The sequence below is a fragment of the Mustela putorius genome, unplaced genomic scaffold (assembly GCF_011764305.1).
Source record: "Mustela putorius furo isolate JIRA1106 unplaced genomic scaffold, ASM1176430v1.1 tig00000228_pilon_pilon_pilon, whole genome shotgun sequence".
NCBI classification, from domain to species: domain Eukaryota; kingdom Metazoa; phylum Chordata; class Mammalia; order Carnivora; family Mustelidae; genus Mustela; species Mustela putorius.
Window position 1 is genome coordinate 31,486,533 of NW_025421322.1, and position 12,818 is coordinate 31,499,350.

Genomic DNA, 12,818 nt, shown 5'->3' on the forward strand with positions numbered 1-12,818 from the left:
GGGAGCCTGCTCCGTCCTCTCTCTCTCTAGTTGTGATCTCACTCTTTCAAATAAGTAAAAATCTTTTTTAAAAAATTAAAAAAAAAGTAATGTTCTGAGGTCATTTAATGTGGAAAGAGAGATTCCTGTGCAATTCAGTATATCTTCAGGACATAATTATAGAACAAGCTGTAAATTCTTGGAATTTGTCTCTAAAACTAAGGGCTTTGGCTATTCTGAGCATTTGGACATTTGGGGTAGATGAATACATGTCTCCTAGTCTCTCCAGGTGTATTGTTTTCTTCATGGCTAATTTCAAATATATAAAGTGATATTATGTGGACAGGGGACAGAAATTTTCTGTGTTGCTTAAGAATTAAGAGAGGATACGAGTTATCAGAAAGCAGATTTTAGTGGATGGAATTAGAGGGTATTATGTTTAGTGAAATAAATCAATTAGTTATCAAATGATTTCAAATTCAAGTTATCAAATGATATCAAATCAATTATCATATGATTTCACTCATATGTGGAATTTAAGAAACAAAACAGAGGAGCATACAGGAAGGGAGGGAAAAATAAAACAAGAGGAAATCAGAGAGGGAGAAATACCAGAAAAGACTTCTCATCATAGGAAACAAACTGAGGGCTGCGGGAGGGGGCATGCGGTAACTGGGTGATAGGCATTAAGGAGGGTATATGATGTAATGAATGAACACTGGGTATTACATGCAACTGATGAATCACTGAACTCTACCTCTGTTAATGTTCATTAATTGATTTGTGTAAAAAATAAACTAAAGAGAATAAAAGAAAGAAAAAAGAAAGCAGATTTTATTTGAATATAAGAAAGTAGTTTTTACTAATTTACACTAACTTGCTGGATAACAAGCTAGTTTCTAAAATAGTGGGCTCATAGTTTGCAAAGGTGTTCCAACAAGGCGTGGCAACTCTTCAGGGATGTTGTAAAAGTGATTTTTGCATTGCATTTGAATTTAAAATAGCAAAACAGATCCAGATTCTGTGATTGAAGAGGTTTGTTCAAGCAAGTACAAGAGCATCTCCTTATCAAGCCTTGTAAAATTGCATGTTTAGCTTTAATACCCATGTATTCCTCCTGTTGGGTGATTCCTGCCTGCTGAGAAGGCTGGTAGAAGGGAGGAGTGGTTTTGAATATCATCAGCAGGATGGCCACTTCATAAGGAAGATCTCAATGACACAGAGGCTTCTACTTCTGCACCTTGCCCTGGTCAATCTTCAGGGTCCAGTAGAGATGAGATGGGATGGAACATGTAAGTGGAGATCTGAGATTCTAGCTGATAAGAAAAACAAATAAAAAACAATAATGACTCATGCTTTAGAGTTTATCAGAAACTCTAAAGGGAATGATGGAGAACCACAAAACACCACAAAACACCCCCCACCATGGTTAAAATGGAAGATTGGAGCTTGGGTTGACAGGAGCCCAACAATCCAGGATGTGTCAGCCTCTGAAAACCTGAGAGTTGGTGGAATGGATACACCAGGATGGGTGACTCTGACAGTACAAAAAGGGAGGTCTCTCTAATGATAGAAATTTCTGACCCTGTAGCAGAAGTGCAGCAACTTTTCAGAAGATCCTCTTGTCCTGCCCGTAAACCACACAATGTTAGTGACTCTTAAAATAAAATGCTCTCTCTTCCTTTTTTTTTTTTTTTGTTGTTGCTGTTTTATTTATTTATTTTTTTTTAATTTTTTATTTTTGATAAACATATATTTTTATCCCCAGGGGTACAGGTCTCACAGACCAAGTTCACCTCTCTTCCTTTTTAACCTCTGTATTCCTAGATCGACTCCCTTATTCCCTTCACAGAATAATACTGAATTCATCCATCAGGCTGTGATGTTGCCATACTTGGAATAGTCCATGCACAGCTGATCATTCAAAAACTTCATACATAATCTTCCCTTTTGCCTGGAACTCTACCTCCACATCACCACCGCAAGCAGAACTATCAGGATTATACACTGCCATGATCAGCTTCCTTTCTGAGATGGTAACTTCTCACTCTGCCTTATGATTATAGGTTAATCTGTACTCTCACCCATGCACTAGAAGCTTCAAAAAAGCAGGGTCTAATGTATACATCGCTGTATCTGTAGTGCCTGGAATATGCCTATCACATAGTAATTGTTAAATAAATAATTCTGACTAAATGAACAAGGGAGAGAGCAAAGTTCTTTTTTGAGAGGTGCACAGCGTTCTTTCCTCCTGACTGTTGGTACTAGCTTCCTGTCTGTGCAGATGGCATCCTTTGAGAAAAGAGAGGCAGAAAAAGGCATTTCCCTTACTGGTGGCCTGGAAAACTCTGGTCAAACCCAGCATCAGAAACATGAACCTTCTTCCACATTTTCCTCCAGGCAATGGTGTCAGCTGATGGACAGCAGAAATAAAGCAATGAGCTTTTGCAAGCACAGGACTTACTAACTTTGCTAATGTTAACTGTAATCAGCTCAAGAAACCACAGAACTTCTCCAGAAGTTCTCAAATATCCTTGAACTTAAATGTTTCCGAAATAGAAATTAAACTAAATCAAATCAAATGAGAAAAAAAAAAGCCGTTCCCTTTTCATTGCTACCTGTTTTCACTCCACACAGGTTCTCGCTTAAATTAGATGTGCCCAGGTGCCTCTTTGCATCCCCAGATCATATTGGAGGAGTAAAGACTTGAACATCTTAAGCTACTTTCATTTGGCACTTGCAAAGTCTTTCCTTTCTAGCTGGCTTTGTCCCCAAATTTTCCAAGGCTATCATTTGTATGGTATTAAAATTCTACATAGATCCAATCATATGATCTCCCTGATATGAGGAATTTGAGAGGCAGACCTGGGTGTTTGAGGGGTACAAAAGGAAAAAATGAAACAAGATGAGATAGGGAGGGAGACAAACCATAAGAGACTCTTAATCTCACAAAACAAACTGAGGATTGCGGAGGCGGGTTGGGGGTAGGGAGAGGGTGGTGAGGTTATGGATTTTGGGGAGGGTATGTGCTATGATGAGTGCTGTGAAGCATGTAAGCCTGATGATTCACAGACCTGTGCCCCTTGGGCAAATAATACATTATGCGTTAATAAAAATAATTAATTTAAAAATTCTACATAGATAAAAAAAAAATTCTACACAGATCCAGATATCACTTCATATTCTATCATATGGACAGCCATAGATGTTAAACTGAGTCATCTAATTTATTCTTTCCCATGTGTCTTGGGGTCTATTTCTTTCTTTTTGTGTACATAAGGCAAATTGGTTGGGTCAACATTTTTCTAAAGTATGAATTGAATTTGGTCATTCTGATACATTTGTCAATTTTACTTCTACCCATTTTACTTCCACAAAGGTTCGCAAGTGCTAGTGCATGATACAGTTCTTACTAGGACACGGATAATATGTGTGTGTGTGTGTGTGTGTGCGCGCACACGCATGCTCTGTAGGTGCTTTAAATTTGTCAATGGTCTTTTTTTTTTTTTTTTTTACATTGGAGATGAACTTTGCTGCTTTTCAAATTGTGGTCCTCAATTGTCTTGTCTGTTATGTAATGCAATTATGGTTTTAGTAGATGGAAGTAATTTTTAAAAATATCTTTACATAGAAAAAAATATTTGGCAGTTTTGTCTCGGTTTTTTTTTTTGTTGTTGTTGTTGTTACTTTGTTAAAATTCTATTGATTGAGAAATCCCAAACAGGAAAGCTATAACAATATCACTGTTAATTTCAAGAACTATAGGACGACTAAATCATAGATCTGAGGGAGGACTCTCCAGTATCTGCTGATCACACCACCAACAGAAAAGAAAGTGAGGCCCAGCTTGGGGGAGCCCCATGCTCAGAGGTAGCTGTAAGAAAAAATATCAGAGCAGAGACGTGAAACTCCAATATTCTGGGTCAGTGGCCTTTCTCCACTGCCCCACAGCACCTCCTACTTTACTTGTTTATTTGTCTGTTGTTCTGCTTTTTATTGATGTGTAGTTGATGTACAATGATATGTTTCAGGGGTACAACATAGTGACTCAACATTTATATACAACACCAAGTGATGGCCATGACTGATGCAGCTACCATTTTCCCTGACAAAAGTGTTACCTTGGCAGGGGAATGTAGTGGAGTCATCCTGTCTTGTTTCTTCATGTTTAGAACTGCATTTTCTTGAAATCTCCAAGGGTTCATATTCAATATTTCCAGGGTGAGAAAAATTGCAAGTATCTGGCAAAGAGGCACCTCTTTCCCTGGAACTGAATGCATAATTGAGGATTTCACACTTGCACATTATTCAGTCTTAATCTTCAGTGAACTTAGTAAAATATTGTTTTGATCGGGATAGGTTGGCATATTGTTCTATGACTTCCCAACCATAATTAGATTCCTCGGGCACCACAGGAGTTCTAATTGCAAGGGCAGAGCAATTTCCAACTCAGCCATTCATGTTGTCCATGTTGAAAGCCTTCAAGGAACAAAAAAAAAAAAAAAAAAAAAAAAAAAAAAAAAAAAAAGAAAGAAAGAAAGAAAAAAGAAAAAGAAAAAGTCTTTTCTAGGTGAATTGCAAAAGCTGACACAATGTCATCGCTTTTCCTCCCATAATTTCCAGAAGGACCTGAGCAGCCCACACAGTTTTCTATCAGTCCTCTCTTAAAGGTTTCGGGAATAACACATTATCAGTAAGTTTTAAAAAACTGCTGGAGACCCTAAAGTAGTGGATTGGATTTCCAAAGAAAAGAGGAGATGACATAAGTCAGGATAATGTGTATTTTCTAATCTCAGAGTTTGACTGGACTTAAGGGTTTGGTTCAAGGCATGGTTCACTGAGAGGTTTTTCATGGAATCTTAATACTTAAATTTAATCTTCTCAACCACACAGAAGTTTGACTAAAGATAACAGCATGGCAGTCTCGTCTCCTGGGGTCTGCTACTGTTTTGCCATTGCCAACTTGGTTTTCTTGAATAGGCACTTTGTTTTTCTATACCTCTGTACTTTCATGCATTGAAAGTAAGGATTGAAAATACTGGCCTAACTCACAGGATTCTGTGTTGATAAGACAATGTTAGATATGGGGGCATACTATATAAGTGAAAATGCTACCAGGAGGCACCTGGCTGGCTCAGTCAGTAGAGCATGTCGCTCTTGAATCTGGGGTTGTAGGTAGGAGCCTACAGTAGAGATCACTTAAAACCCCACCTGAATGCAAGGTGGTAAAATTATAGTAATAAGAAAAAGCTTATCCAGAGCGCACTGTGTGCCAAGTAATTAAATGCTTCATGCATTCTAATGCCTTTATTCCCCACAATACCCAGTGGATTGGGGACTGTGATTGTCCCAGGTTTATAAATGAGGAACTTGGCAATAGAGAGGAAAAATTCCTTGTCCAAAATTACACAGTTGGTCAGTAGAATTTGGTTTTGAACTGGAACTGTCTGTACCCAGATCCATCATCTTCGCTGGTATGTTATATGGCTCCTAATATAGACATTGGTGACTGATGGAAAGGAAGGGATGCCTGAATGGGAATGGTACTTTAGACTAATAAGGAAGAACATTTGTGTTGCCATGAGTTGAAGTGTGTCCCCTTAGAAGTTATATGTTGAATTCCTAACTGCCAATACCTTGGAATGTGACCTATTTTGAAATAGGGCGATTGCAGAGGTAAGTGGTTAAAGATGAGGTCATCATGAAGTGGTATGGACCGCTAGCCCAATAGGACTGGTATTTTTATAAAAAGGAGAAATTTGGAGATACAGACACACACACACACATAGAATACCACATGAAGACTGGAGGTTAACTGCCATAAGCCAAGGAACCAACAGAGGCTAGGTGAGACCTGGAACACATCCTTCCCTAGAACCCACAGAGGTCTTATGGCAGATGCCACAATCTCAGATGTCTGGCCTCCAGAACTGCTAAACAATATTCAGCTTGTGATACTTCTGTATGGCCGCTCTAGAAAACTCACTAAAGCATATGTGCATATGGTTTATGAGAATCAACTTTGTAAGAATCACCCTTTGAAAATCCATAGAGGGAGAGACATTTGTAGGGTGTGTATGGGTCTGAGTGCAGTTCAGCCCAAACAGAGTGGACAGGAGGCCATTAATGTCCTCTGACAGTGACTCTGTGCTCTCTTCAGTCCAGCTGTGAAAGCAAAACCTAGTGTTATCCATGAAGTCACAATGAGGACACTCAGCATTAGCGTAGGGAAAGCTAAGAGGACCCAAAATGTGGGTTCTTTTCTTTTTTTTTTTTTTAAAGATTTTATTTATTTATTTGACAGAGAGAAATCACAAGTAGATGGAGAGGCAGGCAGAGAGAGAGAGAGGAAAGCAGGCTCCCTGCTGAGCAGAGAGCCCGATGTGGGACTCGATCCCAGGACCCCAAGATCATGACCTGAGCCGAAGGCAGCGGCTCAACCCACTGAGCTGCCCAGGCGCCCTGGGTTCTCTTCTTAACCAATATAATTTCCCCTTGACTTCTTAGTTTTCATCATACATTCAAAGACATTACTTCTCAGGGACCTCTGCAGCCATCTTATCTGGGCTCATATCTGTAATGCTGGAGTTTCTCAGGCTTCGTTCCAGGATAGGTAAATTTTCATTGTATGAACTTCCTGGTGACTGTCTTCTTCTATGGTTTAAATGACCTCTTCAGATACCACTCACACACAGTAGTAGTTAAAACTCTTTAATTTTGCCTGTCTTTGTGAGCTTGAGGGTAAATTTCTTGACTCTTCTGTGTCTCATTTTTTTCATTTGTGCATTCTTTACAAATTGGGGGGGAATAATTGAGTGAAGTATTACATAATTCACATATTACAAAATATAATGCATAAGTATTATGATAAAAACTACATAGAGGAGAATAATCATGTATTCATAGAGTCTAAAAGCTGAGAGTAAGCATAGACAAATATATAAATCATATATATGCAAATATGTGTTAAAAAATAGGAAAAGAATTAAGCAAGAGCAACAGAGTGTCACGTGTGGGAAGTGTTGGCTAGGGTGCTTATGGAGAGTCTTTCTGATAAGAATCTAGGTGAGAAAACCTCATGGCACAGAAGATACATCCCCTCAATGGGCTGTCTTGTGACTGTAGAAGGACTAGAGAGGGGCATTCTAAACTGTTGGTTCCAGCATCCAGGTAGTTTTTAAATGCAACAAAACTGATTGCTTGGCACCAATTAAACAGCTTCTGTTTTAGCCTGGTTGTCTGAAAAACAGCGGAGCTAGGTACGGCTTCCGGATAAGCTGCTTGCTGTTTTCTCAAGGCAAATTCAGGGCGTAGGAAGCTGCAGTTCATTGGAACAGTCCTGCCTATTGGGGTGGAAGAGTGGAGAAAGGATTTTTCAGGTTGTTTTCTGAAGTCTCCCACTAGCTATCATTCATTTTTCCATTTTGATTGCTCATACTGTTTCTTTCTTTCCTTTTTCCTGCTCCAATCTTGCCGTCTATTTTCATGATACTTTGAAAAGTCTAGCTTTTGGTTTAGTTGATCACCTTTTCTGTGTTTTCCTTATAGACAGAGACGTTAGTTTCTACTCAGAGTTTTATTTCCTTTTTTCTATTTTCTTTCGCCTTATTTTCTTACTGTTGTTGGTTCTCATTTTAAGTTCTTTGTCCAACGTTTAGCTTGCTAATATTCAATCTTTTAGTCAAACATTTGTGTTTTCTAGTAGATTTTTTTTTTTTTTGGTTCCTAGAAATTATTCTCAAGTGCTTCTTTTTGTTTTAAGTCTGTTTCTAAATGTAGCTTTCTGCTTTTTTTCTGGCAACATATTTCATTATTGTTAGAGAATGTTGCCCAAAAGAGATTATTTTTTGTACTTGTCAAGAATTTGTGGCCAATTTCTGTTCCTTTTCTTTTAAAGATTTTATTTATTTATTTGACAGAGAGAGAGACAGTGAGAGAGGGAACAGAAGCAGGGGGAGTGGGAGAGGGAGAAGCAGGTTTCCTGTTGAGGAGGGAGCCCAATGCAGGGCTTGATCCCAGAACCCTGGGATCATGACTTGAGCCAAAGGCAGATGCTTAAAACTACCAAGTCACCCAGGCAATGCACGTTTTTTTTTTTCTTCCTTCCTTCCTTTCTTTCTCTCCCAATCTTCCTTTCTTTTTTCTTTTAATAAATCTTTCAACATTGTTAGAAGTAGCTGCTGAATCCAAAATCATAGAATTGATTTTGTCTGTATTGTGCCTGTTTCATTTGTTTAGACTACAAAGAATTCTCAGCTTGAGCAGGAAAGTCCGACATAGCCATGCCAATTTGTCCATTTCTACAGCTTTCAAGATGTGTTTCTTCACTTCACCTGAAGACTGTAGGTTGACAAGTTTCAAAACCTGTTAATTGGTTTATTATGGGCAACAGCCTTTGGGGATCTCATTTGCATGTTTCTGTGAATTTGTCTAGTGTTCAGGTCTTTAATGCAAAATTAAATATTATCTTGACCATAGATTTTGTCCGCTCCCATCCCCATATGTTTAATTGGATCAGATTACAAAGAAAAAATATATATATAAATATTTCTTGAAAACTAAGCTGTCAGGAAGGGGTTGCTTATTTGTTTTGTGGAAGCTTTTAGTAAACGTAGTTTTTGCGTGTGTAATGCCAGAAGCTCCAAGTGGGTTCTAAGTTGCCCTCTGAAAATGGCCTGTTGTATTTCTAGTGTGTATTAGGGAGTGAGGATTACTGGTCAGTTTATAATATCACTGCAGAAGAGCTGTTGTCTTAGAGACTTGCAGGAAATATCCCAAACACAGACCAAGAAGATGGTGGTCTGTATGAGTCAGAAGAAGGACTTTAAGAAAATTTAGTTTCAATGACAAAATAATGGACATTTTAGTTCAATTTTAGGCACCGTTCTAGATGTTGAAAATGGAGCAGTGAACCAACACAAACAGACATATTTGTTAGGTGGGAATAAGTGCCAAAGTAAGTAATAACAAGAGTGAAAGAGACAGAGATCGACAGGGTGATGTTGTTTAGGAAAGTCTTCATTATAAAGATGACACTTGAGCAGGTCTGAATAAAATTTGAAAATCCCAATGTGCTGAGGGATTCCAGAACATTAAACGTAAACTCATGAAAGCTCTCTGCATTAATTGTGCTTTGCCCTCTATCTAATGCAAGCTGATAGGGTGAGGCCATACCTGTGCCAGGCAGACCCAGGACAGAGGAGCAGAAATCTGGCCACCGAGAGCATCTGTGCACATGCTGGTGGTGCTTTCCCTGCCTCCCTATCAGCATTAGCCCTGAAGTACATTTTATTCATGCAGATTACTTTTGTAATATTGTCAAAAACTTCTGTAAATGTTGCACTCATTCTGCTTTCCCATTACCTCTTTCCAGATCATTTCTTACTTGTTTATGCTATATCCAAAATTACCTTCATTCTTGTGTTTGTCTGTTCATGCTGCTGTAACAAAACACCAGATGGGTGCCTGGGTGGCTCAGTTGGTTAAACAACTGCCTTTGGCTCAGGTCATGATCCTAGAGTCCCAGGAACAAGTCCCACATCAGGCTTCCAGCTCCCTGGAGAGTCTGCTTCTCCCTCTGACCTTCTCCCCTTTCACGGTCTCACTGTCTCTCTCTCTCAAATAAATACATAAAATCTTTAAAAACAAACAAACAAACAACAACAACAACAAAAACACCATAGACTGGGTGACTTATAAAGAATAAGATTTTATATTTCACAGGTCTGGAGGCTGGAAGTCATAGATCAAGATAATGCTGGCAGATTCAGAATCTGGTGAGGTCCACTTCCTGGTTGACCATCTTGTCTTCTCCGTGTCCTAATGTGGTAGAAAAGGCGAGGAAGCTCCCTTCTTTTAGGGCACAGTGCATTCATAAGCCTCCATCCTCATGACCTAATCACTTCCCAATGGCCCCACCTCATTGGGAATTAGGTTTCAACACATGGGCAAACAAACATTTAATTTCTAGCGATGGTATTGTTCTGAGTTCTTCTTACCCACTTCCTTGTTTGAAGCAACTACAAGCCAACTGGAAGCAAACTCTTAATCATAAAATGTTGTGTGAAGGGACTGGAAGAAGGGGAGTCTTTTCTAATAGGAGGGGGCACAGGAAAATAATACACTCTACACTAATCAGATGGCCAGGAATCTTCTGACTTGTCTCCCTGTCTCTGACAAGACCCAGCACAGTGCCTGGCACCTTCTTGATGCTGAACAAAGACTCTGAGCTCCAGTTCACAATAGATACCTAATTCCCTAGCAACAAATTAGACCAGGGTAGTTGATTTTTCAACCTGTCAGAACCCAAGGTGCAAAGTAGACTGAAGCTGTTATTCAACAAACATGGTTTCCTTAAGGAATCTCCAAAGAACCTGATGACATACACCAATGGACTCACTTTCTAAATCAATGCCACACATCATAAGTGATATATGTGTGCTCAGGACCATGAAAACTGATACCAAGTGCCTTGGGTTAGAAGGTTGAGTCACACATGTAAAATGTCGACACAGAATTCCCTGAAAATTCCCCTCTTAATGCACATGCCTTAGCTCATTAATATCTAAGAATACAGGTGAGGCCTGAGAAATTGTAGCTCAGCTTTGTTAAAGACCAATTCATTCTCCTGCTCTCAGCCTGAAGAGGGCAAGACTCCTCTATTCTCTGAGGCTTTAAGTGTCCTCTGGAGTCAAAGGAGGCTCTTATATTATGCAGTGAATTGGGACAGCTCTCACAGCTGAGATTTACTCCTTAGACTGTATCTTATCCCCTTTCTCAGCCCTGCCTACCCAAACCTCACACAAATGCCTGGACCAGAGAAGAGTCCAAGGTAGGCTTGAGCATAATGCAAAAATCGATAACCTGAGGGCAGGCTCAAAGTAATTATGATTTTTATGGAAGTGAGCATGTAACATCTAGTTCCTAAGGTTGCGGTAAGAATTCCATACATGAATAACACCATTACATTCTCTGCTTCTAGGAGTTTAATTATTTAACCACCTCATAGAAGTGGAATCAGGCAGTAATCATTATCTGATCACACTTGATGTAATATTCTCCAGGTTCCTCCACTCAGTCACACACTGAACCACCCAGGCGCCCCATATAAATCAGATTTTTTAAAGATTGATTGATTGATTGATTTGAAAGAGAGAGAAAGAGAGCACAAGCAGGGGAAGTGGCAGGCAGAGTTAAAGGGAAAAACAGGCTTCCGCCAACCCTCCCCGAGCAGAGAGCCTGATGGAGGGCTCAATCCCAGGACCCTGGGTCATGACCCGAGCCGAAGGCAGATGCTGAAATGACTGAGCCACCCAGGTATCCCCATTCACAATTTTTTTTTATCCATTTGTAAGTCAGGAGAAAAAATTGGGAAGATGCTAATTGATGGTTATAAAAGTTCAATTATGCAAGATAAATAGGTCTAGAGCTTTTTCAAACAAGATATACCAATGGACTAATAGGAGGGGGCACAGGAAAATAATACACTTTGGAGAACAGTGTGGAGGTTCCTCAAGAAATTAAAAATAGAGCTTCCCTATGACCCTGCCATTGCACTACTGGGTATTTACCCCAAAATAGAGATGGCATGGAAAGAAGGGCCATCTGTGCCCCAATGTTTATAGCAGCAATGGCCACGGACGTCAAACAGTGGAAAGAACCAAGACGCCCTTCAAAGGATGAATGGATAAGGAAGATGTGGTCCATATACACTATGGAGTATTATGGAGTATTATGCCTCCATTAGAAAGGATGAATACTGAACTTTTGTAGCAACATGGATGGGACTGGAAGAGATTATGCTGAATGAAATAAGTCAAGCAGAGAGAGCTGGGAGGAGTCAAGATGGCGGAGAAGTAGCAGGCTGAGACTACTTCAGCTACCAGGAGATCAGCTAGATAGGTTATCTAAAAATTGCAAACACCTGCAAATCCATCGGCAGATCGAAGAGAAGAAGAACAGCAATTCTGGAAACAGAAAAACAACCACTTTCTGAAAGGTAGGACTGGCGGAGAAGTGAATCCAAAGTGACAGGAAGATAGACCCGGGGGGAGGGGCCGGCTTCCGGCAAGCGGCGGAGCAACGGCGCACAAAATCAGGACTTTTAAAAGTCTGTTCCACTGAGGGACATTGCTCCAGAGGCTAAACCGGGGTGAAGCCCACGCGGGGTCAGCGTCGCCTCAGGTCCCACAGGGTCACAGAAGAATCGGGGGTGTCTGAGTGTCGCAGAGCTTGCGGGTACTGGAACGGGAAAGCCGGCTACAGAGACAGAGCCAACAGTAAGATCACAGCTCAGTGTTACCTTGAACCGGTCGCAGGCTCGGTGAGCTCGGAGCGCGGCCGGAGGTCAGGCACACGGGAATAACTGGGCGCTATTCTCTGAGGGCGCACTGAGGAGTGGGGCCCTGGGCTCTCGGCTCCTCCAGGCTGGAGACCAGGAGGCCACCATTTGTATTCCCATCCTCTGGAACTCTACGGAAAGCGCTCAAGTAACAAAAGCTCCTGAAAGCAAACCCAAGCCGATTACTAACCCCGGCCCCTGGTAAGGGCGGTGCAATTCCGCCTGGGGCAAAGACACTTGAGAATCACTACACCAGGCCCCTCCCCCAGAAGATCAACAAGAAATCCAGCCGAGACCAAGTTCACCTACCAAGGAGTGCGGTTTCAATACCAAGGAGAGCAGCAGAATTCCAGAGGAGGAGAAAGCAAAGCACGGAACTCATGGCTTTCTCCCTGTGATTTTTTTTAGTTTTGCAGTTAATTTAATTTTTTTTCTTTTTCATTTTTTGTTTTTTTTCTTGCCTTCTGGTAAAATTTTTTTTTAACTTTTACCCTTTTCT